Below are 25890 nucleotides of genomic sequence, written 5' to 3' on the forward strand. Positions count from 1 at the left end.
GTAACCAAAACAAAAAACGAAATAAAAGAAAAAGAAGACTTCCACTTTTTACCCATCTTCTGTACTTTTTGTCGTGCTGTTTTGTTTATAGTTTTAGGAAGGATAGAGCAAAGGCATTCGGAAAACTAACTCTAAAACTCTAATTTATTATTTGTGTGAGGTTCTATAGTTATTAGTTTATTATACGTTATTTGTTTCAGTTCCTCATTAGAATACGATTATAATAGTTTCAGAGTTTTGTTTTAAGATTATGTATTCATTCAGGCTTTTCTCGTGACTCGTGAATCCCGACCTTAGATCCACATTATAATGCCGTTAGTGTGTTGCGTCTTACTATAGCTTTCATATTTCAAATTATACAAGCATTTCTTGTATATCGTTTAGGTATTTGTTATAAGCGTGAATTAAATACAAACAAACAAAACAATGTTCTTAAACCTCAATTACATTAGGCGAGCATGCTAGCTACCAGTTGCGAACTGATTATAAACTCACCCAGTGCAATCATATCCAATAGCTCGTTAGTAAGCGAATAGACATTATAACACTGGACGAATATACAATTAATTCGCAAATTCACTAACCAGCAGTCAACGTACTCGCCTAATGTAATTGAGACTTTACCTTAAACATCGGTTCACAAAGACCGTCAAGCATTTCACGCAATTTTTTAGGTAGAGAGATAGTCACTTTCCCTTAAAATAGTAAAATTCATTTTACATTGCAACCTATTTGATTCTTTGACAAATGGATAGTTATTTGACTCTTGATGAGAATAAATGCCAAGAAGAGGAAGAAAACTTACTTATGGAGTATTTATCTCACGATAACGTTAGAAACTAAACCAACTAAACTGACGTTTGCTGGGGCGGAAGCGGTTTGTGTAGGGCTGAGACGACAACGAAGAGTGAAGGAATGGATGCGGATGTTTGGAATTTGCTATTATAACAGCTTAGGCACTGGATCCAGCTCATGTCTAAATTTTTCCTCGAGTGTGTGGAGTGGTTTGCTCTTGACGTTTTGCTTTTTGACGCTAACGTATGTATGTACTCTCTTCGACTGCAATAACTATCGAACTAACAAAAATAGCAACGTAATGACCCTGCTCTAAACCGAAGGGGAAGTAGCTACTGATCTGACATTTTCAAAAAAGTTTACAAATTTTGCCAAATGTTTCACAGCCTAAGAGACTTTACAATTCTTTGTTGACAGAATGACTGACAGGTGCCTGTTAATGTACAGTACAGTAATCCTAGAGCTGAGGCAGCAAATCTAGTGTCTGTAAGAGTACCCTCCACTAGAGATTGAAGCACACGACGAATGGCTTGTTAAACCGGTATCATTCACTAAAACCGATCAGAAGGTTTTTCTCTGTAAATATAAATACTTATTTTCCGCTTACGTTTCAACACAGCACACCAACGACTGGATTACAGTGATTTGCGATTTCATTTCTCAAGCTTTCAATAATGTATACCTTCAATTTTATTTATTGTGTTTGTAGTTACTAACCCTAAGTGCACTGATCAATAGCAGAGTAAACACCTATATTTATATCATAGTTTACAAGATGGATTGAAAATTGTGAAACGCTGCTAAAACGTAAACCACATAGTTTACATATAAGTTAACAATACGATACTTTGTATAAACTATTCATGCATATTTTTAACATTTCTTTAGAATCGAAAATACTCTGTATTTACTTATATTAGTACATCACGTACATTTTTATTTCATATTTACATTCAGTTGCGACAGCATTTACCTATATATTTCCTGATAATCGATATTTGAATAACTAAATTGTAATTTATTTATTATATTTGTATTGGAGAAAACTAATGCAAAAATATGCGAACATAAATAACTATGATTTATTAAATGTATATTGCAGTTTATATATATATATACCTGAAAATAGAAAAAAGAGTATGAATTGAAAAAAATATGCGGCTACACCGTGAACGCAGGTAATTCCGATCAGTTCCAAATTCCGATCACTCAACTAAAGTAATCGATTTTTTTAAAGATTAAATTTGAATTCATAGTTCAAGGGCAAACTTTGATCATGAGGATTCTCATTAACTATGGTTTTTAATTCAATCTTCTAAAAATCGACTACTTTAGTTGTTTGATCGGAATTATGAACTGATCGGAATTACCCGCGTTCACGATATATGGTTTCTATCACCCGAAGTGTCCGAATCCAAATCATGTACAATTGACCTTCTCATATTTGAGCCAAAAAGTAAAAACTCTTGGTTTGGGGGCCGATTGGAACACCCATCAATTGAACCAGCCTGGTTTAAAAAAATCGGTTTGGCCAAAATAACCCAGAAAATTGACTGACGCTGCCTATAATCGCATGTCAGTCCCATCTGCAATATCATCGAGTTGAGAAAACAGCATTTGAAGGTATTTTTCTAGTTTTGGTTATTTCACCTATTGAGCGCAGTTTATTCCTATTTTTCGACATCCTATATATAAAAATGGATTTCTGTCTGTCTGTCTGTCGGGATGTTCCTTATAGAATCGAAAACTACTGAACCAATCGGTGTAACAATTGTAGAGGTTTTCGGGGCCAGGAAAGGTTTTAGTGATGGTTAGAGACCCCTCCCCCCACTAAGAGGGGGGCTTCCATACAGATGAAACACAAATTTCAGCATAATTCGAGAACTAATCAAGCAAATAGGGTAAAATTTGGCATGTGGGTGTTTTTGGAGACAAAAATTTTTTCTATGATGTATTGGGACCCCTCCCCGCTTTAAGAGGGGGGGCTCCTGTACAAATGAAATACAAATTTCCTCATAACTCGAGAACTAATCAAGCAAATGGAACAAAATTTGGCATGTGAAAGTTTTCGAGCAAGAATATTTTCTATGGTGGATTAGGACCCCTCCCCACTTTAAGAGGGGGGGCTCCTATACAAACGAAATACAAATTTCCTCATAACTCGAGAACTAATCAAGCAAATGGAACCAAATTCAGCATGTGGGTGTTTTTGTAGGCAAGAAAATTTTCTATGGTGAATTAGGACGCCTCCCCAATTTAGGAGGGGGCTCCTATATAATTGAAAAACAAAATTCCTCATAACTCGAGAATTAATCAATCAAATGGAACCAAATTTGACATGTAAGTGGTTTTGGAGGTAAGATTTTTTTCTATGGTGAATTGAGACCCCTCTCCTCTTTAGAAATCGAGTTATGACCCATCTCCCCTTCAAGAGGGTGGGCTTCCATACAAATGAAATGCAAATTTCCTCTTATCTCAAGAATTAATCAAGCAAATGGAACCAAATTTGGTAAGTGGGAGTTTTACACGGCAGAAATTTTTTCTATGGTGAATTACGACCCCTTCCCCTTTTAAGAGGGAAGGGGGGCTCCCATACAAATTAAATACAAATTTCCTTATAACTTGAGTACTAATCAAGCAAATGGAACCAAATTTGGCATGCGGAGCTTTTAGGGGGCAGAAATTTTTTCTATGATGAATTAAGACCCCTCTCCTGTTTAGGAGGGGGGCTCCTATACAAATGAATTTCAAATTTCCTTATAACTTGAGAACTAATCAAGCAAATGGAACCAAATTTGGCATGTGGGAGATTTTGGAGTCTTGAATTTATTTTATGATAGTTAGAGACCTCTCACCCCTGTGGTAGGGGGATATGGACTCTCACACAAATAAAACAGAAATTTTTGCGAAACTCAAAACCTAATCAAACTCGAGAAATTCGAGACTCTTCCATAAAACATTAGTCAATAACAAGACCACAAGAACTATCTATAGTAACACTAGATCATTCAGGACGAGACGGTCGCGAGTGTTGCCAGCGATCCGCCGTCGGAAGCGCCGCCCACTGGGGAGAGGCAACTCCCCGCAGAAATCACTACTGTCTAGGTTTATTTGTTTTCCTATGTCTACCTGGGTTTCCTAGAACGAGAAACAGCGAGTAAGGAAAGGATCGTGAAACAGTACTCTCCACAGTAAAGTTTTTCGTGAAATGGTACATTCCGCATAAGGTTTTTCGCAAAATGATATTCGGCGACATGTTGTACAATCATGGCGAATATTACTATACGCTTTCTGGCTATGCAATGAGGTGACAGGGGAGTTGTTTTCTACTTTACTGTGAGGAAAAATTGCAAATTTGTATATTAAACTACCCGTTCCTGGTAACTAATAAGCATTAACTTAAGCAGCAAATCAGCGTATCTGGCATTTTATACTGCACGTTGTTATAGGGTATGTTGCTGCTTCGTCGTAATTGCCTATTCCCCTCCTATCCAACACAAATTATTAAAAATATCAGCATTTTTATGACACACAATGCAAAATTAGTTATTTTCTAATATTTTAGTTTGTTGCCTCTCATACGCGATCAATCAGTGAGCTGAGATCTATTTAAATGCTTTTTTTCACTAAAGAATTCTTAACAGCCAAATTTCCAATGTTTTTTCGTGCGACGGAGAAGAAAATATCGACTAATCGTTTCAATTTCTGTCATTCATAAAATGAAAATAACTCACGCAACGCATTGTTGTTATTCTGCAGCCGGGAGAACTGGCATAACCTACAGAAATTTTGCAACATAACATTTGTCATGCTGTCCTACACAAATACATGCGCGCTAGCTTCGTAAACATTATTATGAGTTTTAGTTCGGACGATGAAAAATTTTGACGGACGGATTTTAAAATGGTACGACGAATTTAAGATATAAAGTCACTTGCGTAATTTCAATCAAATGCTTTATAAATCGCTTTTTAGGGAATTCAAAGGGCATGGATCGGAAGGTAAGTGTATTTGAGTCAAATCAGCAGCAAAGCTTTTGGAGTATTCATTAAATTCACCTAAGAAATGATGAAAATTAGAGTGGCTTTCCTTACTACGACGGGAATTAGAAATAAACCCTATATTAGCTTTTTGACTGCATAGATGTTGTAAATTGGCATCCAAAATTGTTTTCAAATTCTTCGTGTCGGTAATTAGCTGTAAATTAGCATTGTCAGCACTATAAGAAGGTTATCAGTAAATTAGCTGTATATTTTGCCAAAATAGCATTTAAGTAGCATTTAAGGCGACTTAAATGCTTATTGGCCTACATTTGAATAGCATTGGTGTTGCTTATTGGTTACCTGGGATGCTTTCATAGTTAGGTAACTGCCAAAATGAATCATCTAAGGTTGAACTCCTCAGAAACTTTCAAAACTCAAGATTGTGACAAAGATCATCCGAGATTCATGGTTTATGTACAACACAGGTTGATTTGTGGCAATACGAAGTTTGTCGGGTCAGCTAGTAATATAATGAAATAGACCTTTAATATAACTTCTTTATCAACACATTTTTTTGTGTGTGTCGATATTATCACTACGACCAGCATTTTGATCTATTTTGATCTTATCCTTGTGTTGTTCCGCACTTCGTTGTTATTTCAGTATCGCTATAGAGTGAGCGAACTGCTTATTATCCGTGCTTAAAGTGTCGGTGTGTTTTCACCCCTTTTTCCCTCTACGCTTCTTACTACTTTTCAACCAATCTAGCTCTAGAGCCAGGAAGTGCGGAGACTAGTTACAATTTGTCTTTGGACAGGAGGCTTCATTCTCACCTCGAGCAAGTATCATTCTTATAACCAGTCCCGGCTAAAGGCTTCATGGTCGGTAAAGCAGAGTTCAGCACAGAGTGAGGGTGTGTATGTGTGTATGTATGTGTTCCTTACTACTGTGGCTTCTTACAAGTGGCGTCTTTCGCACCTCAAGAAAAAACCACTCTTACAACTTGCCCTGGCAAGAGGCTTTCATTGTTAGTAAATGCAGAATACAATAGGAAAGATGTGGAGGGGCCTGAGAATAAACCCATGCTAAAGTCACTTAACATCGAATGGCCTGATTCTACTAAGATTCGAATCCACGACTATTCGCTTGTCAAGGCATACTCGGTATCAACACATTGCATTTTTTGTGAAAATTGCAATGAAAAATAAAGTAGAGACTGATATGCGATTACTTAGGCCATCGAGTAGCTAAATAATCGCATATCAGTGTCAGCTCTTCTCAGTCGCAACCGTTCTGTGACAGAAGTAGTTATGCTATGAATAGCATTTTTTCTCAGCTTTCCAATGGCGGCCTTAAAATGAAAATCGGTTGAGGTGCTCATGGTGAAAACGGCGATGTTTGTCATAAAATCCAATAAAGTGACAAACCAAGATGACCATCAAAAAATTTAATTTTTACTTCAGGAATTTCAACCTGTTCTTCTTCTTTACAGAACTATGCCATTTGTTAGTTGTTTCATTGCATATTTAGAAACATTTCATGATATATATTTCAATATTTTGCTAAAAATTTAACTTTTTTTTAAACCATCGAGCCCCTTCGCGAACGAGGGATCCACTGTTTCGAGGTGTTAAGAATTCTCATATTTCAACCATTTCCAACCAATCAAGTTGCAATCTACTCATTAAAATCGTTAGATTAGGCAGCCCCTGGAATTCAATGGTAAGTCTTCATGCTCGAATATAGCCGTAAGTGAACCCTTTGCTTACAATATGACCATCGACAATTGGGAAAGTAGACTTTTTAGTTTTGTCGAATCAGCGGACATGGACACACAAGTAATTAAGGGGGCATAGTACTTTTTACACCATATTTTTTGCCTAATTTCAAATATTTTTTTCTCGATAACGCGAAAAGCGAATCGATTCGGGTTTTTTGCATTCTAAACATTGTACTTTATACTAATATTTACAATTTTGTTTGCATATGTAAACCTCTTCCCCTCTCCCTTACGCCTCCTTGGACATGATCATTCGAAAAAAACATGATTTGCGGTACCATGGATTGGCGCTAGGGGGCTTTTCCGAATTGAAAAATTCCAAAACGACATGAAAGTATATTAAATTATCTCGTGTTTGACCCATCCTTTTTTTAAATTCGAACGCATAACAAAATGGCGGACATTCAAACTTAAAAATAAGGTTTTAGTCGAAAAAATTGACATTTCTAAAAAATACAAAAATTGCAATATCGAAAAAAGGATGGGTCAAACACTAGATAATTTTGTTGGCTTTCAAACAAAAAAAGAATCATGAGAATTGCTTGAGAAGTTCTTGAGATATTTATGGTACCGACTTTCAAAACCTGGTTTCGAGAAAAACGACGTTAAAGTTTTTATTCGCTGTGTAATCGCTCCAGACATGTGCGGTACAAATAGCAGTAACTTTTTCAATTTTTAGAATGCATCGAAATGACTTAAAACACATATGGTCAAAATGTTAATCTTTCGATACAATCAATAAAAACAATTTCGATTTTTTTAAAATGAAAAAGTACTATGCCCCCTTAAGCAACCAGCAAGCATCTAATTTTTTTCCTGGTTTTGGGTGAAAATTCCTGGTTTTTTTCCGGTTTTTCCTGGTGGAAAAAACATTCCTGGTCTTTCCCTGGTTTTCCCGGTTTTCCTGGTTGAGTTGCCATCCTGCACGTGTCATTAGTGGCCCCGTTTCAACGAAAATTACTCAATTAAATTTCGTATGGAATTTCTTTGAAACAACCCTGTATTTAATAATTGCCGTCAAACGGGATAACTTGCAACAGTTCTCATCTACGAGTGCAAGAATTTTTTAACTAACTTGTTATTAGTAACCCTTTAAACGGGGTAACTTGCAACAAGCAATATATTTTGGAAATTGAACGAATTTAAAGATTTATATCAGTTCCTTTTGACTTGAATGTGCAAGATAATCCGACTTGCGATTTTTAATGCTTTTGCTATATATATGGATAAATGTCCTATGTCACGTTGGTGAAAAAAAATTATGAGTCCCGTAACGGAATTTACAGAAACAACTTTTTATATTATTCATGCGGTTGATATTCCTTGTCTGGATCCGATAGAGCTGGCTTCTTTAAGGATCATTCACATATTATGTAAAGCACTTAGGGAAGCGGGAGTTGTGTAACAACGCATTACACGTCGTATATCCACTATGCAAAATCGCGTTATGAAGTCTAGCGGGAGAGTTAAAAATCATCGATATCTTGGTTACGTAATATATGAATGTTCATTACGTTACTAGTGATCGTAATTAAAAGCAGTCATATTGCTGGTCGATTCTCTAAGTGAGGTTATTTTCTTTTTAGCCTCTTCTATGGCCATTTTCAGTATATCCAGAGAAAAACTGGCATATTTGCAACTTACCGAAAGTATCTTACACTCTTCAGGTGTGCTTTAGTATTGTTTGATGCAAAATTAAATGATAACTTGCCTCTTGAAGCTAACGGAACACAGCTTTTTATATCTACCAGCTGTTGCAAGTTACCCCGTTTAAGTACTTGTTTTACGAATAATGTGGTAACAAGCAAGATAATAGATAAAACTAGTCATCATAAATCAATTATTTTGTTTCCTTATTGTTCATTTTACTATAAAAAATGTATGTTAGGCTTCTTTTATTTGAAGTACCTGTGGGCGACACAAACGTTTTACTGACGAAAAATTGACGATGAATTTGACACCATCGTGTGGTATTTTTTAAAAATCACTAAGACAGCAGAAAATCAACATAACAATATCTAAGGCCTCTTTGAACTGTTAACAACAAGATTCAGTGACTGATATAGATTAAAAATTGAAGTAACAGATCTGTATGGAGCAGACTACGACCCTGCATAAGGACTAACGAGCGCCGGGCGAGAAAAGCTAATAATCATAAGAGAAGAAAAAAAGAACTACAACGCTATAACGATATACCTACGCGACGCGAGTGAACGCGTTTTTGTAATTTCAAAATAAAGTTTCAAATAATCAGAAACGGTGCGGACTTTTACTCAATATATTTGGTCCTTCGACATTGAATTTACACGCGGCGGAGTACATTTTTTCCTCGAGTTTTTCGTTAATTGAATAGCGATTTGAAAATGTATATTTTGCCGGTGAAAGTCGCATTGCAGATAATGTGGATGCTGCACAGCCACAGGACCTTCGGCTCTTCCATCGAATCCTATTCGGTACCACACTTAACTGGATAAGGAGAAAAGTGCAAAAATTTGAAAATTTTGATTTCGACATGCACTCTCCTCAGTTTGAGGTTGAACCTTATAGAAAATGCTGATCAGAAAAATGTTGAAAAGACCTGTGAGCTACTCGAAATTCCAATTGGAAAAGATGATCCAATGGGAAAGCTGGCAGCTGCGATAATGCAGCGAATTTTCTACTTAACCCTAGAGCGGTCGCGCTAGTGTACTGAGTACACGCGTTTTCGAAAAACGCGAAAAAATCATCGAAATTTTAATCAAATCACTCCAGGTTTTGGTTGTATTCGAAGATCTACTCTTCCTCTTTCTAATGATGCCAAAATATAGAAAAAAGAAATAAAAAAAGTGGTCGAAAGATGCTTGTAAAAATGGTGTGTCCGCGCGCGTGTACTCAGTACACCAGCGCGACCACTAACGTAACTTTTTTGAAATGAAAAAAGTTACGCAAGCGGTCGCGTCGTGTACTGAGTACACGGCGGGCAATAACTCAAGTTTGTGAATAGTTAGAAGGTTGCGACTTTCGACAAAGTTGCTTATCTAGTTAAGACACATCCCGTGATATACAACAAAATTCGGAACTGATTCGCTAGATGGCGCTAATAATGAAGCAATTAAATTCATTTAAGAATATTTTAAAACCGTAATGAGCTAAAAGGTTACTATTTACTACAAAGTTGTTTGTAAAGCCAAGACGCATTTGGTAACGAACTCTGAAGTTTGGAACTAGTCCGCTAGATGGAGTATACGGTGAAATTTAATTCATTTGGCGATATTTCCGAACCATGACGAGATAGAAGGTTGATGTTTTCGACAAAGTTGTTTATCATGTCAATATGCTTCCGATGAAGGTAAATTAAATTCGGAATGAAGTAGTAGTAGGTGGAGATGATGAGAAAATCAAATTATTTTCGGAATATTGCGGAACCATGATGGCATAGAACACTGCTGTTCGCTACAAAGTGGTTTCTGTAGTCAAAACACGTTAGATAACGTATCGTTGTCCTTTTCATCATCGAAGGCGTTGTCAATTCCAGTCAATCAACAGCTATTTTTATGGTTTCCTGAAAGAAGCAATTGATACGTATTGCTTCAACTTTTATCAAAAGACAAGATGAAGAGCACAGACTGATCAAAATGCTTTTGACGAAGCAATTTCGTCGTCTACATCGTCTATATAGAAATATCACCAGAACAAGATTCCTGGAAACCCGTGCTGCGTTTCCATCACATTCTTAAAAAAATATTTTAGAGTGTTTGAGTCCCTATTCTTCCCAGGGTCGCTAATAGGTTTATTCGAAAACCTGGCAAACACGAATAAATGTCAAAATCTGGCGATCAATTTGACCGATGGGGAGGACTTTTTCGGGAAACGTCTTGCCAGTTTTGATCAACGCCGGTACAAAATGTTGTCTGAAATTAGGAGCGATGACTCCTTTGCAGAACGGAGAAACAAAAATCTGGCAAAAATCTGGGACATTACCAAATATCTGGAAGATTTAGAACTTTGTCTGGCATGCAATAAAAAATCTGGTAAAATCTAGATTTATCAGCAAAGCAAAACCATGCATGGATATAAACGTCCTTCAGAACTTGACCCTTCTTTATCGATAGATATCGCTGCCGGTTATTAGAGTACAGGAAAATCACTGGGCTAGTGCAAAGATCCTATTAACTCTGAAGCGGCACCGCTCAGTCGAGACTCGAACATACGACGAGTGGCTTGTTGGGCCAGCAACGTATCCCGGAGTTAACTTGGCAGACAGGCATAATGGCAACGTTGATGCTTGCAATTATTAACGTGTGCGTGATGATAAAACCAAAGCTATTTGTTTTGCTAACGCGACAACACGACTGAAGTGCACTCTCTTGATACTCATTTCAAAACAGCTTGCTTTTTTCATTGGGCTCGAATTCTTTACTCTTTCCTTGTATTACGTGTGTGTTATTTCCTGTATGATATAAGTGACCGTAATAAGAATATTATAGAATTGTTAGGAATCTAATGTACATTTTTCATTCTCATTATCATAGCAGGAAATAAAACAAACAAATGCTCGTTTTGTATTGTTTTATGGTAAGTGTCAACATAATTCTAACATTCTAATGTTTAAAGCATTACCTCAACATACCATAGCAAGCTTCCCTAATAACATACTCATTATAAAACTGTACAACTAATTGTTATACAACTAATGTGAGTCATTAATAAATTGATTTAAATAAAAGTATCGTAAGTGTGCTACTTGGGTAAGTTGAATAAGTATCATGTATCCCTAGGTGATATGTGCATTATTCAGTTTGTCAACATTGTCGATGATTCACAAACTCTGTTTTGGGAAAATCGTCAAAAGAATACTATTTACAAACATTTTGGTGTTCTTTTCCAGACCAGATAAGCCATTTTACCGTTTATTCGACATAAGCTGAGATATCGCAAAAAGAAATATGATTTTACCAACTGCGACATCTAGCAGGACAGTTCTGAATTTGACCGATCATTTTCAAATTCGTCTTGTCTAGACACACAACTTTGTCAAAAACCGCCACTTTCTATCGTATCATGGTCATGAGATATCATCATAAGATTATAATTTGACCACGCGCGCCACCTACTGAGACAGTTTCAAACTTTGTTATGAATTTCCAAATGTGTCTTGTTCGAACAAATAACTTTGTAGAACACAATAACAGTCTATCTCGTCACGAATCTGAGATATTCCAAAAAAAACTCAATATGCTCGTTATAAGCGCCATCTACCGTATCAGTTCCGAATTTTGTTATCCGCAGTCAGATTGATCTCGTCCAGATAAACAACTTTGCCAAAGACAGCAATCGTCTATCTCTTCTCAGTCCCGAGATATTAGAGATTCTAGTATCGAGATTCTAGAATCATTTGTTTTGGTCGCCATTTGCGCCATCTAGCGGATCAGTTTTCAAACTTTATTGTTCGTTTCCAGATGCGTCTTAAATTGATAAACAACTTTTTCGAAAACCGCAACCTTCTATTTCATGTCAGTCCTGAGATATAGGCAGTATTATTCGCCGTGTACTCAGTACACGACGCGACCGCTTATGTAACTTTTTTTAACGCGACCGCTCTAAGGTTAAGTGATGCATCTGCGGAAGGAGCTACATGTTTGGGCTACCAACCACGAGTTTCGATAAACCAGCCGTCGTTGATAAACCAACCTACAGAATACGGATTTACGGACAAAAGTCGAGCTAGTAATCCATTCTCCAAAGAGCCATCCGTTGCTGATAGTAATACGTCAAGCAGAACCGTGCAGGTCACACTGATGCGTGCGAAATTGGATGCTGAAAAAAAATTAGCCGAGTTGGAAGAGGAAGAAGCACGGGAAAAAAGCAGCGTGCCGAGAAGATGCTGAAAGCCGAGATGGAGCTGAAAATTGCAGAGGCAGCATTGGCAGAAGAGTTGGCACAAACAAAGTCTGGTTCTGGTGACCCTCGAACTGACCAGTGGCTTCATAACGTGCAGGAGACAGATCCAGTAAATCGGGTGCAGCAGTGGATTTTGGATCTACAGACACAGAAAAATTCAACAAACGAACGTCCTTTCGCCAGGAACAGGCGTGCGGAAGCAGAATCTAGTGGGAGCCATACAAGTCAGGATCGTATACGCCCACAAGTAAATTACAGTGTAAATAATGAAATTCTTCAAATCACCCAATCGATGCAAAGGATGTTGGCGAGAACTACAAGTGGACAATCGCTACCGAATTTCGATGGTAATATTAAAGAGTGGCCTTTGTTTATTAACCAGTACCGTGTCACAACCGCAGCCGGAGAATACAGCGAAATTGAAAATGTGGTTCGGCTGAATAAACGTTTGACTGGAAAAGCAAGAGAAGCTGTTCAACACATGCTTATGACATCAACGAATGCTGAAGAAATAGTAAAAGCTCTAGAACTTCGTTTCGGAAGGCCGGAGTTGCTATTACGTGTGCTTATTCAAGAAATAAAAACGCTTCCAGCCATTACCAATTGGGAATCGTTTATTGACTTCGACGGTGTAGTACGAAATTTAACTGTTGGCATCAAAGGGTTAAAACATCACATTTATAACCCTGAGCTTCTTTGTTTGTTGCTGCAGAAACTTCCGCAGTATCAGGCGATGATGTGGGGTCAATACGTTACCGAAAATAAAATCATAGAGCCGACCAGTGAACGACTTTGCAGAATGGGTACAACAAACAGTCAAGTATGCTTCATGTGTCAATTATACACTGGCGGTTGGAGGTATGTTCGAAGAGACAGCACGTACAAATAGCTTTAGCTATCGGCAAGACATTCGGAGAATGGAAATCAAATCTTGTCAAAAGGAAAACCATGATATCACGTCTTGTAATATCTTTAAGGAATCGGATCCGAAACGTAGGTACCAACTAGCAATTGAAAATAAGCTGTGCTTCTGCTGTCTACGTTCGCATAGTGGACGATGTGAGAGAGGACAACAATGTCCTGTAGAAGGCTGTACTCGTTACCACCATGGATTGTTGCATAAGGGAGAGAAAATAAATATTCCGGTCACAGTAACGCAAAGTGGTGTGAACGCAGTTGCTCTCGGTATAGCTAACCCACATCAAGCTCTTTTGAAGATTATACCTGTTCGTATTCGTGGTACCAAGGGCACTACGATCGTACCCGCTTTGTTAGACGAAGGCTCTAGTTTGACGCTCATCGACTCTGCTCTTGCTCAATTTGTTGGGATAGCTGGTTACCGAAAACCATTGTGTTGTATTCTGATGGGTGGTTCGAAGCGATCAGACGATAATTCAGAGGTAGTACAGTTAGATATTGGACAGAAAGAACCAAAGGAACGGTTCGTTACGCTCCAAGGAGTCCGCACGGTGCATAATTTGAATTTGAACGGAAAACGAGTTGACATAGCAGCAATGATTTCAAAATTTCCGTAAGTGAAAACCGCCAACTTAGAATGCTTGGATGGTAGCCCGAATAAAAATGTATAGCAAAAAAACATTAAATTTCACTGTTACAAACATTAAAAAACTTCGAAAAACCACATTGAAACAGTGAAAATCTTTGTAAAAGTTACACTGAAGTTACCATGAATACCGCTGTTTTCACAGTAAATTTTAATGGAAACCGCCAATTTTACAGCGAATAAGGGGGTGATTAAGTGATGTAACACTAAATTTTTCGACTTTTTCCCATACAAATAAAAACCAAAAACAGTAAAATTTGTGGTACATTCACTATAAGTGTTACATTGTTTTACAACGAAGTTACAATGAAATTTAAGGTGAGTTCTGCAAAAAAATTGTAGGCTTTTGGATTATTAGGACAAAATAAAACCGGCTGATTAATTACGGTATTTCATGTTTTTGAAGATATAATGAATTTGATAGGCTTCGAACTATTATGATTTTCGAGCCGCATTCATCGCTCATATTAGGAAAGTATTAGAGGTCAGTACACCTACATAAACAAATTCCGCTCTTTCCCATTCACGCCTTATCTCAATCTGTTATATCCTATCGACTCTTTGTTTTATTACTGTCTTCTATCGTTCCCTTTCAATTGTAAAATCTACCGTTATAAAAACTTAATTATATGCCTGACACCTCATTCGATGTCAAGACGTAGAAACAACGAGGTCTAATCCATAGGAGCGGAGCCTTTCCTCGAATACCCGCGTTAAAAATCGCGGCTAATATGTTGACGACAGACGAACAAGTAAGTCGCAAGCGCCTGCATAGTGTCGTCGTCCCGTCAGTAAAACGAATTAGATTAAACTTCTCGATCGCTGGTTTCTACAGTAGACGGAGGAAGAGATACAATTTGTGTCTACAAATAACTCAACCTGCCAAGGATTGGACCTTAGATAGAGATTATTTCCTGCTTCTAAACAATTTGCATTGTTGCCGAATTATATGAAAATTTTTCCAAGAACGGTACAGTGAAGTTACAGCATAAAGTGTAGTAAACAATAAAATTCATTGTAATCGTAAAGTTTTTACATTAATATGAAAAGTGAAGTTACAGCATAAAGTGTTGTAAACAGTAAAATTCATAGTAACCGTAATGTTTTTACATTAATATTCGTTATGCATTTCTATGCGGGAGGGCTCCATTGTTACTAATAGGACAATCTATACCTATAAAGAAGGATTTCTGTCTGTCTGTCTGTCTGTCTGTCTGTCCGTATGTTCCTTATAGAATCGAAAACTACTGAATCAATCGGCATGAAAATATGCATGTAGAGGTTTTTTGGGGCCAGGAAAGGTTTTAGTGATGGTTAGAAACCCCTCCCCCCACTAAGAGGGGGGGCTCCCATACAAATGAAACACAAATTTCTGCATAACTCGACAACTAATCAAGCAAATAGAACAAAATTTGGCATGTGGGTGTTTTCGGTGACAAGAATTTATTCTATGGTAAATTGAGACCCCTCCCCTCTTTATAAGGGGAATTATAACTCCTCTCCTCTTTAAAAGGGGGGGGGGGCTTCCATACAAATTTCCTCATAACTCGAGAACTAATCAAGCAAATGGAACCAAATTTGGCATGTGAAGGTTTTCGAGGGCAAGAATATTTTCTATAGTAAATTAGGACCCCTCCCCACTTTAAGAGGGGGGGCTCCTGTACCAAAGAAACACAATTTTCCTCATAACTCGAGAAGTAATTAAGTAAATGGAACCAAATTTGGCATGTGGGTGTTTTTGGAGACAAAAATTTTTTCTATGATGAATTGGGACCCCTCCCCGTTTTAGGAGGGGGGGATCCTATACACATGAAATTCAAATTTCCTCATAACTGAAGAACTAATCAAGCAAATGGAACAAAATTTGGCACGTGAAAGTTTTCGAGGGCGAGAATATTTTCTATGGTGAATAAGGACCACTCCCCACTTTAAGAGGGGGGGCTCCTATACAAACGAAATACAAATTTCCTCATAACTCGAGAACTACTCAAGCAAATGGAACAAAATTTGGCACGTGGGTGTTTTTGGAGACAAATTATTTTTCTATGATGAACTGGGACCCCTCCCCACTTTAGGAAGGGGGCCTCCTATACAAATGAAATGCAAATTTCCTCATAACTCGCGAATTAATCAAGCAATTGGAACCAAATTTGGCACGTGAAAGTTTTCTAGGGCATGAATATTTTATATGGTGAATTAGAACCCCTCCCCACTTTAAGAGGGGGGGCTCCTATACAAACGAAATACAAATTTCCTCATAACTCGAGAACTAATCAAGCAAATGGAACCAAATTTGACACGTGGGTGTTTTTGGAGAACAAAATTTTTTCTATTATGAACTGGGACCCCTCCTCACTTTAGGAGGGGGGGCTCCTATACAAATGAAATACAAATTTCCTCATAACTCGAGAGCTAATCAAGCAAATGAAACCAAATTTGGCATGTGAAAGTTGTCGAGGGCAAGAATATTTTCTATAGTGAATTAGAACCCCTCCCAACTTTAAGAGGGGGGGCTCCTATACAAACGAAATACAAATATTATATTTGCTGCGTTTATATCAAGCCGGGCTCCGACCCATCTATCTACGGTGAACATTGCGCTTGTGTTAGAAGGCTGACCGACATCTCCAAAATCGCTGACTCTGTAATCTTGCTTGGTGACTTCAACTTGCCGAGTCTTACTTGGCATTTTGACTCTGATATAAAAAGCTATCTACCGACAAACGTATCTTCAGAACAGGAAGCTATTCTAACAGAATCACTGCTAGAAAACGGACTTATGCAGATTTTCAATTTGCCCAACCAAAATGGCAGACTGCTTGACTTAGCTTTTGTAAACAACGTGAATTGCTGTGAAATCCTCGAGCCGCCATCACCTGTTCTGAGAATTGACGTACACCATGTTCCATTTATTTTAATACTCGACGTTCGGAATACCGATAGTGAAAAGTCTCCTGACGTGTGGCAATACGATTTCTCTCGCTGCGACTACAATGTTATCAATGATGCCATAGCAAATATTAACTGGCACAATCTTCTCGAGCATTGCCCTACTGACGAAGCAGTCCTTCGCTTCTATAATTCAATTAATCTTCTGATCAACGAGCACGTACCTGTTAAAAAACTTCGGAAAATGCCCAACAATCATCAACCGTGGTGGAACCCGGAATTAAACCATTCTCGCAATCGACTAAGAAAAGCACGCAAACGGTTTTTCAAGCACAGATCAGACCAAAACAAACAATCTCTCCATCATCTCGAACAACAATATGAGGCAAATCGGAATGCTTGTTTCAGGGAGTATATAAATAGGATTGAATCAAAAGTAAAACAAGACCCTTCTTCGTTCTGGCATTTCGCCCAAAGTCGCAAGCATTCAAAAGGAATCCCATCAAACCTTTTATATCGTGATAGAAAATCATCCAAAGCAGAAGATTCTGTGAACTTATTTGCTGATTTCTTCAAAACTGTGTACTGCAACGACCCTCCGACAACGCAACGTGAAGCGATCAGCAACGTACGGATGCTGAACCTGTTTTTAGCTTCTATAACATTATCGACCGGTGAAGTTGCGAGTGCTCTTGCCGCGGTAGATTCCTCTAAAGGACCTGGTCCCGATGGATTGCCTCCATTATTTCTGAAGCAATCTGCTACAGCTCTGGCGAAGCCGCTTACAATGATTTTTAACAGCTCTCTCACCAGTGGAGTTTTCCCTAGTATATGGAAGCATGCGTCAATTACACCAATTCATAAGTCTGGTAGCAGGAATAACATTGAAAACTACAGGGGAATCTCGATTCTGAACAGCATTTCAAAAGTTTTTGAAAAAATCGTGCACCATTGGTTATACTCGGCTGTTCATAATGCAATTACTGAGTATCAACATGGTTTTGTTAGAAACCGATCGACTGTCTCAAACTTGATGAGTTTCGTAACGGATATTTCAAAACGCATAGAGAAACGCTTACAAATAGATGCAATATATATAGACTTTTCCAAGGCATTTGACAAGGTTCCGCACCTGTTAGCAATCGAGAAGATGAAGCGCATTGGCCTACCTGTATGGATAACAAACTGGCTACTATCGTATTTAACAGGTCGTACTGCCTTTGTGAACCTCAACGGAGCTGAATCGTACTCTTTCGATATACCTTCTGGAGTACCTCAAGGCAGCATTCTAGGGCCATTAATTTTCGTACTTTTCGTTAATGATATCTGTGATAGCCTTGATTCCGAAAAATTACTATACGCCGACGATCTCAAAATTTTTCGTACCATCACAAGTTCTCTCGATCACGATGCTCTACAGCGAGATGTGAATAACCTTCTGCGCTGGTGTGTTACAAACGGCATGGAGGTAAATATAACTAAATGCAGCGTAATCACTTTTTCCCGCCTCCGTAACCCTCAACTTTTCACATATCAAATGAACGGAACTGAAATGAAACGTTGCAGTTCTATCAAAGATCTGGGTGTTACACTTGACATCAAGTTGAAATTTGACGAGCATATCAGTATAGTGACATCAAAAGCTTATGCTGTACTTGGCTTCGTACGACGGAATGCTTCAGATTTCAGAGACGTCTATGCTCTAAAAACGTTATACTGTTCACTAGTTCGTAGTATATTGGAATACGCAGCACCAGTGTGGGCACCGTACCAAATAGGACATATCAACAAAATTGAAAGTATTCAGCGCTCTTTCATTCGATTTGCTTTGCGTCATTTACCATGGCAGGATCCTTTGCGTCTTCCTGCCTACGAAAATCGTTGTCGACTGATAAACCTAAGCACGCTTGCTGAAAGAAGACGAACTTCTCAGAGACTAATCATCTTTGACCTGTTGATGGGAATAATCGACTGTAGCAATCTATTGGAAGAAATCAACTTTAATGTACCTCGTCGTATTCTCCGAAATCGAGTTCTCCTCTGGACTCCGGCTCATCGAACTCAGTATGGCCAGAATAATCCATTGGATTGGTGTTGTCGGCTGTTCAATGAAGTAAACCACGTGTTTGATTTTAACATTTGTAAAACTAGGTGTAAGAATGAACTTTTAAAATTAAGATAAGATGTGTCTGTACTGCCTTGGCGGAAGACCTATAGCAAATAAATAAATAAATAAATAAATAAATAAATTTCGTCATAACTCGAGAACTAATCAAGCAAATGGAACCAAATTTGGCACGTGGGTGTTTTTGGAGACAAAAATTTTTTCTATGATGAATTGGGACCCCTACCCACTTTAGAAGGGGGGCTCCTATACAAATGAAATTCAAATTGCCTCATAACTCGAGAACTAATCAAGCAAATAGAACCAAATTTGGCATGTGGAGGATTCTGGAGGCAAAAATATTTTCTATGGTGAATTAGGACCCCTCCCAACTTTAAGAGGGGGTGCTTCTACACAAATAAAATACAAATTTCCTCATAATTCGAGAACTAATCAAGCAAATGGAACCATATTTGGCATGTGGGTGTTTTTGGAGGCAACCATTTTTTCTATGATGAATTAGGACCCCTTACCTTCTTAAGAGGGGGGCTCTCATACAAACGAAATACAAATTTCCTCATAACTCTAGAACTAATCAAGCAAATGGAACCAAATTTATCATGTGGGTGTTTTTGTAGGCAAGAATATTTTCTATGGTATATTTTCTATGGATTTCCCCACTTTAAGAGGGGGGGGGGAGGCTTCTATACAAATGAAAAACAAATTTCCTCATAACTCGAGAACTGATCAAGCAAATGGAACCAAATTTGACATGTAAGTGGTTTTGGACGCAAGATTTTTTTCTATGGTGAATTGAGACCCCTCTCTTCTTTAGAAAGCGAGTTATGGCCCATCTCCCCTTTAAGAGGGTGGGCTTCCATACAAATGAAATGCAAATTTCCTCTTATCTCGAGAACTAATCAATCAAATGGAACCAAATTTGGCATGTGGGAGTTTTAGATGGCAGAAATTTTTTCTATGGTGAATTACGACCCCTTCCCCTTTTAAGAGGGGAGCTCCCATACAAATGAAATTCAAATTTCCTTATAACTTGAGAACTAATCAAGCAAATGGAACCAAATTTGGCATGTGGGAGATTTTTGAGTCTTGAATTTATTTTACGATAGTTAGAGACCTCCCACCCCTGTGGTAGGGGGATATGGACTCTCATACAAATAAAACAGAAATTTTTCCGAAACTCAAAAACTAATCGAACTCGAGAAATTCGAGACTCTTCCATAAAACATTAGTCAATACAAGACCACAAAAACTATCTATAGTAACACTAGATCATTCAGGACGAGACGGTCGCGAGTGTTGCCGGTGACCCGCCGTCGGAAGCGCCGCCCACTGGGGGGCTTGCAAAATATGAGATTGTGACAAAGATCATCCGAGATTCATGATTTATGTACAACACAGGTTAATTTGTGGCAATACGAAGTTTGTCGGGTCAGCTAGTTGCATATAAAAGTCATACAGGCGACTGAAGTGTATCAACCTGAACAACAGGCCCCAGCGATTTCAAAATGTATGCTAGGATGGGCTGTACATGGACCATATAATGTAGACCAGCACGAATCACAAAGTGTCAACATATGTTGTAATGGTGATGATTTACACAATCTCGTCGCTTCACATATTCTGTTTGAAAACATGGGCATCGTTCAAAGCAAAGTTGACCGTCAGCGCTCAGAAGATGACCGACGAGCGTTGAATAACATCGAACAATCAGCAAAATTCGTAAATAATCACTTCGTTGTTAATCTGCCATACAAAATCACTACGCGATTTCCAGAAAGCAAAAAATTGGCTCTAACACGCTTGAAGTGTACCGAACGCAAGATCCAAAAGCTCGGAATTTCTGGAAAATATACAGAAAAAGTAAATGAATACATTTCGGAAGGATACGCTGTCCCAGTTACTGAAGATGAGCTAAAGGTGAAGCGACACAACTTATGGTACCTTTCGCATTTTCCTGTCGTGAATCCAATGAAGCCAGGAAAAGTGCGTGTTGTGTTTGACGCGGCTGCCAAATCTAATGGAATGTGCCTAAACGATGCCCGGTGGCAACTCAATCTGTGATTTCAAATTCCTGGTTTTGTCCCGGTTTTCCTGGTCGATTTTAAAAAAATTCCTGGCTTTCAAATAGCTTTGAACAAACCAACCTGGCTTTCACAAAATTAGCATCAAGAATGGAAAAATACAAGTTTTTTGTGTTGAATATTATGCTGCAAAGTTTGCCGGGTTATCTATTCCCTTTTACTTTTTTTTCTAGAGTAAAGATAAATAAATTTTTTGCTACACCGACTAGGATTGAAACCGGCGGTGAGTCTTCTCTAGCAGAATTTTCTCATGAAAATGCGTCGGCTACTTCAGCTAAAGGTAAACATTATGAGAAAAATCTGCAAAAGACGCAAAATCGAGACAAAATAGGACAAGATACTTTTTCTCGTCCGGGTCTGTCTTTTACACCGGTACCCACCGTAGCCTATTGACTTTAGCCAGATATACGATTGCAATCTTTCTAAGAAGTGTATGTAGCTCGTGATTCATAAAACGTTCCCGCCACTCTCCGCTTTCAGTTTGTACTCCGCCAAATATCATCCGCAGCATCTTCCAGTCAAACACGACAAGAGCGCGTATTTCCACTGCAAGCACCGTAACAGCTTCAAGTCTGTAAAGAACTACCGGTTAAATAAGGGTTTTGTACACTTTCAGCTCCGTACAGCGGCATATGCTTCTTGATCGTAGCATTTTGCGAAGGGCAAAGCGGGTCCAATTTCAAGTAGGAAATGCGCCAATTAATTAAGAATACAGCGCAACAAAAGAAATATCCCAAGTAACCAGTAAGCACTAAACACTAGTCCTTGGACAACATTGTATAAGCATACAGAACTATGATTAAAAGCATATTTTTCTTTATATACTTCTATAGAACTCACATAATGCTAAAAAGGCGAAATAGCGGGTTGTTAAAATGCTACGCCACAAGCATCCAATAAGCATTATCAGTGTTTGTTTGAGGCTTAAACGAAACGTCATTTTGTCTACATTATCGACGTATCGAAAAAGTATCGATGGCATATCGTTTGCTTGTTATGGTAAATAAAAATAGATTTGGTCGGGATTTAAAAAACTAAAAAAGCAAGCGATTTTTTTTTTTTGCTGCATCTCAAGGGGAGCAGGATAAACAGAACCATTTTTGGAAATGCTGAATAATCTTACCACCTAGACAGGGCTCGAACCGGGAGTTAGTCATGCAACCTCATTCGTTTCCTTGCACGTTTGCTATCTAAACCATAGCGGATGTGATTGAGTGAGGTGAAATTAGTCATATTTAAATCTTGGTGATATTCCCTCTCATATCATACCTACTTGTTCTGCATTACCAATAGGGTAGAAAAAGACGGCAACCGTCAGATGGAAGAGGGCACAAATAGTGGCCGCAGAATAGCAAAATAAGAAGTCAAGTACAAGCCGTTCATCAACACTTACGGCTCGTTTAATGCAATTGACTAAATGCATTATATTGTTACGTTATATGCGCATATATTGCTTTCTTTAATGCTGATTTACGTTAATGCCTCTATGCATCAACAATGTTAATATACGTTTTATAAGCATTAAAGTTGCTAATATACGAAAGTTTGGCACTTGGGATGCAGAATTATTTCCAATATACGGTTTTAGATTAATGCTTATGGTTACTTGGGATGCGATATACAGTGAAGCTGTTCAGAAAATCTTCAGTGAAAGTTGACGGAGTACTCTAAAGAAATGTCAGAACAAACCACGGAAGAAGCTTCGGTTGCAAATACAAACTGGAATAGAAATAACTTTCTGATTACTTTGAATAGCCTTTTGACAAGGCTGAGCCCATTCTACGGGCACCAATCATCGCTTCGAACGCCTCTGCCTGATCTAAAAAGTAAATATACGCTGTAGTTATGCGATGAGTAATTCATTAAGAATGAAGAAATCGTTGCAGTACCAGAACCAGTCAAGGATGCTGTCGAATTGCTGTACCGCAAAAATTGTAAACTTTACGACTCTACAGCTGCTCTCGGAACACCTCGCACAACTGCTGTTCGATTTACTGTATTGGTAGAATTTCAGAGAAAGTTCGTATATATAAATTTATTCGTTTTATAATTAACCGCACTATTCGTGATTTAAAAAAACATATGACTTTGTAATATTCTTCAAGGCATCAAGAATGTTTTGCTAGTAAAATTCTTTAAGTTATTTCCTTTTTGCGAGCACACTGAATGAAGATTCTCTGCCTCCGCAAATTTTTTCATTAGAATTTACTCATTAACATTTGTTCTCGTTTAAGAGACGACATGATAAATTCTCTTCGCGTTCTAAAACTTAATTTTTTTAATGAACTAGTCAATTAGATATGCCGAAAGAAATTGAGTATCATTGATTATAGAAAAATCTTCTTTAAATCATAAAATTTTTAAATGTAGTTTTCGATTATTAACTTTTATCGGTTTTCATCAATACCGAAAAACTGGTTTTCGAAATACCCCCCGGTATTGGCATTTCTATTCAGGTGTGTAGGTTTTCTTTTATTTAAATGTTTTTGTGACGTTTACTTTTTCCTATCCAAACCCTCCCATTCCTCCTGGTCCTCTTCCCTTCCCAGCAGGTAAGTGATGATGATAAGGCAAAAGCGGCGAGGCACAAATATCCAAAATAAATATGAAGAACGTGCCACCCGATCCAAAAATTCTGAAACCTTTTGAGGATTGAAACCACCCGTTTCCATAAGTTAACTTAATCTAGTACGATTAACTACTTTAAAGAGAAAGTTCGTACTTATTTGAAATTTAAATCATTCTGTAACTCGAATTGAAAGCATAGTATTCAATTTTGTAAAATTAGGAGTTGCGGAATGTGGCCACAGATTACTTCACAGACCCTTGCCCAACAACTTGTCTTGCCAGTTGGCTCAATGGGCAAGAAAAGTGAGCAGCTTGTAGCTCCAAATACTGGAACTAATCGAGGTACAAGGGGCTTACGAGATTCCAAGCGAATAAACGATAAAAATGATCGTACCCTGATCCCAAACACAACGAAAACCAAGATTGAGTGTGCACGAACCAGGGCGACTGAGACAGCAACCCATCAACGATACACCAAGCTTTTTTTTGAGTGGTTTTAACCCAAAGGGTCATTCACCAGATACACCAAGCTGTTAAGAAGTTCTGTAAACGGGACAAAAGAGCCAGGGGCAACTAACTAGTTGAAAAGGGTCACTACCATCAGACATATTCACTTAAGGCACAAATTTTTTGCTACCTTAGTGGTGTTAGCACCAATGCGAGTATGTCGTCACGGGCAGAGCTGGCTAATTACTGATCGACCGTCCGACCGACCGAGACAAGCTTAACCGTTGAACTAAACATTTAAAAAACTCTTCCGAGTCTCAAATTCCGCAGACTAGAAAAATCAGCAGTGCGGAATGCCCACAATACGTCGTATCGACCATGTCAACCTGGAGGTGCCGTTGTTAATTGAAATTGAATATATGAAGTCTTGTAAAGCACCAGGAATAGTCTGCATTTCAGCCTAGATGCTGAAAGCTTGCCCAGTATTGTCATCGCAAATGTTGCATCAGCTCTTTGGCAATATCTGCAAAACTGCAACATTCCCGGTGGATTGGATGCAAGGCGTTTCAGTAAGTCACCAAGAAACAGAACCTATCTGAATGTGGGAACTAGGGTGGCGTCAGGTTTTTCTGTACCGCTCTTGTAGTACTCCGAAAGGTGATTTTTGAGCGAATCCAGGAGAAAATCCGCGCTATTCTCCGGCAGCAGCAAGCTGGATTCCGTGCCGGTCGATCGTGTGTAGATCAGGTCACGACACTCAGTATAATATTGGAGCAAATCATCGAAATCCAGGACTACCTTCTTTTAGTGCATCTTGATTTCGAAAAAGCATTTGACCGACTAAATCACAAACACATCTCGGCGTATGCGGAAGGCGTAGAAAAGTTCCTGAAATGCTTTCGTGCAAATTGCTGCACGATGACCTTCTGTGGGGCCCTATAAGGGTTGCTACAGGAGTGAGACAGGGTTACATACCGTTCCTCGTCGTTATGAATAAAATTTTTATTGCTATTGATAGCAAACCTAACCGAGGATTACCCTGAAATTCTTTGACAATGGAGTAATTAAATGCTGACCGCTGCGAGCTGACCGACGACATTTTCTTGCTCTCGCATTGCCATTGGGATATGCATCATATGCAGAGAAATTTAAATGGTCTGTGCTACAACGTCGCAAAGACCAAGTCAGTGGGAGTGAACAATAACAATTTCTCCAATTTCACAGTAGAGGTCAAGCAAGTGAAAGATTTGGGAGCCAGACAACTCCAGACGGTGGTGTCAAGACCGACATAGACAAACAAATCAGGATGACTAGCGGTGATTATTTGGATCTTACTTTGGAACGTTTGGTGCTCATATCAGATCGGAGACAACTGCAGGTCTTCGTTAATCGTTGCCTGAATACATTATTCGGGCTTGATGGCCTAACACTCGATCGTTGATATCACCAGCGTCAGATAGAAACAGAGATTTGGAAACGTAGGTAGAAGTAGATCTGACATATTTTGAGAAGGGAATCGAACGAAATCTGCAGGAAACCTGGACTCAACTGTAATCCACTGGGAGAGCAGAAGAGGCAAACCTAGTGGCTAATGGTGGGCTACGCCGTCAACGTCAGTCAACTGATTCAGACTATTGACGCAAATCTCTCCTGGCGACAGGTGAAAGCCAGGGCATATGATCATCGACAGTTGGGAAAGCAGACTTTTTGGTTTTGTCGAACCAGCGGACATAACCACACAAGTAATTAAGCAACCAGCAAGCATCTAATTTTTTTTC

General features: G+C 38.5%; 1 protein-coding gene across 4 annotated transcripts in view; it reads right to left on the minus strand.

The window, feature by feature from the left end:
* LOC128744243 (clathrin heavy chain) overlaps positions 1 to 25890 on the minus strand; it is a 356313-nt gene that overhangs the window by 216407 nt on the left and 114016 nt on the right. For 2 of the 4 annotated variants that reach the window (XM_053841096.1, XM_053841099.1), the window contains exon 8: positions 130 to 1914. The exons of 1 other annotated variant lie outside the window; for it this stretch is intronic. The gene's annotated coding sequence lies outside the window, so the exon portion shown is untranslated. Of the gene's footprint in view, positions 1 to 128; positions 1915 to 18732; positions 18843 to 18900; positions 19103 to 25890 lie in introns of those variants that run through there. One more of the 4 variants, XM_053841097.1, reaches the window with a different exon arrangement.

Source organism: Sabethes cyaneus, chromosome 3 (genome assembly GCF_943734655.1).
Source record: "Sabethes cyaneus chromosome 3, idSabCyanKW18_F2, whole genome shotgun sequence".
Taxonomy (NCBI): domain Eukaryota; kingdom Metazoa; phylum Arthropoda; class Insecta; order Diptera; family Culicidae; genus Sabethes; species Sabethes cyaneus.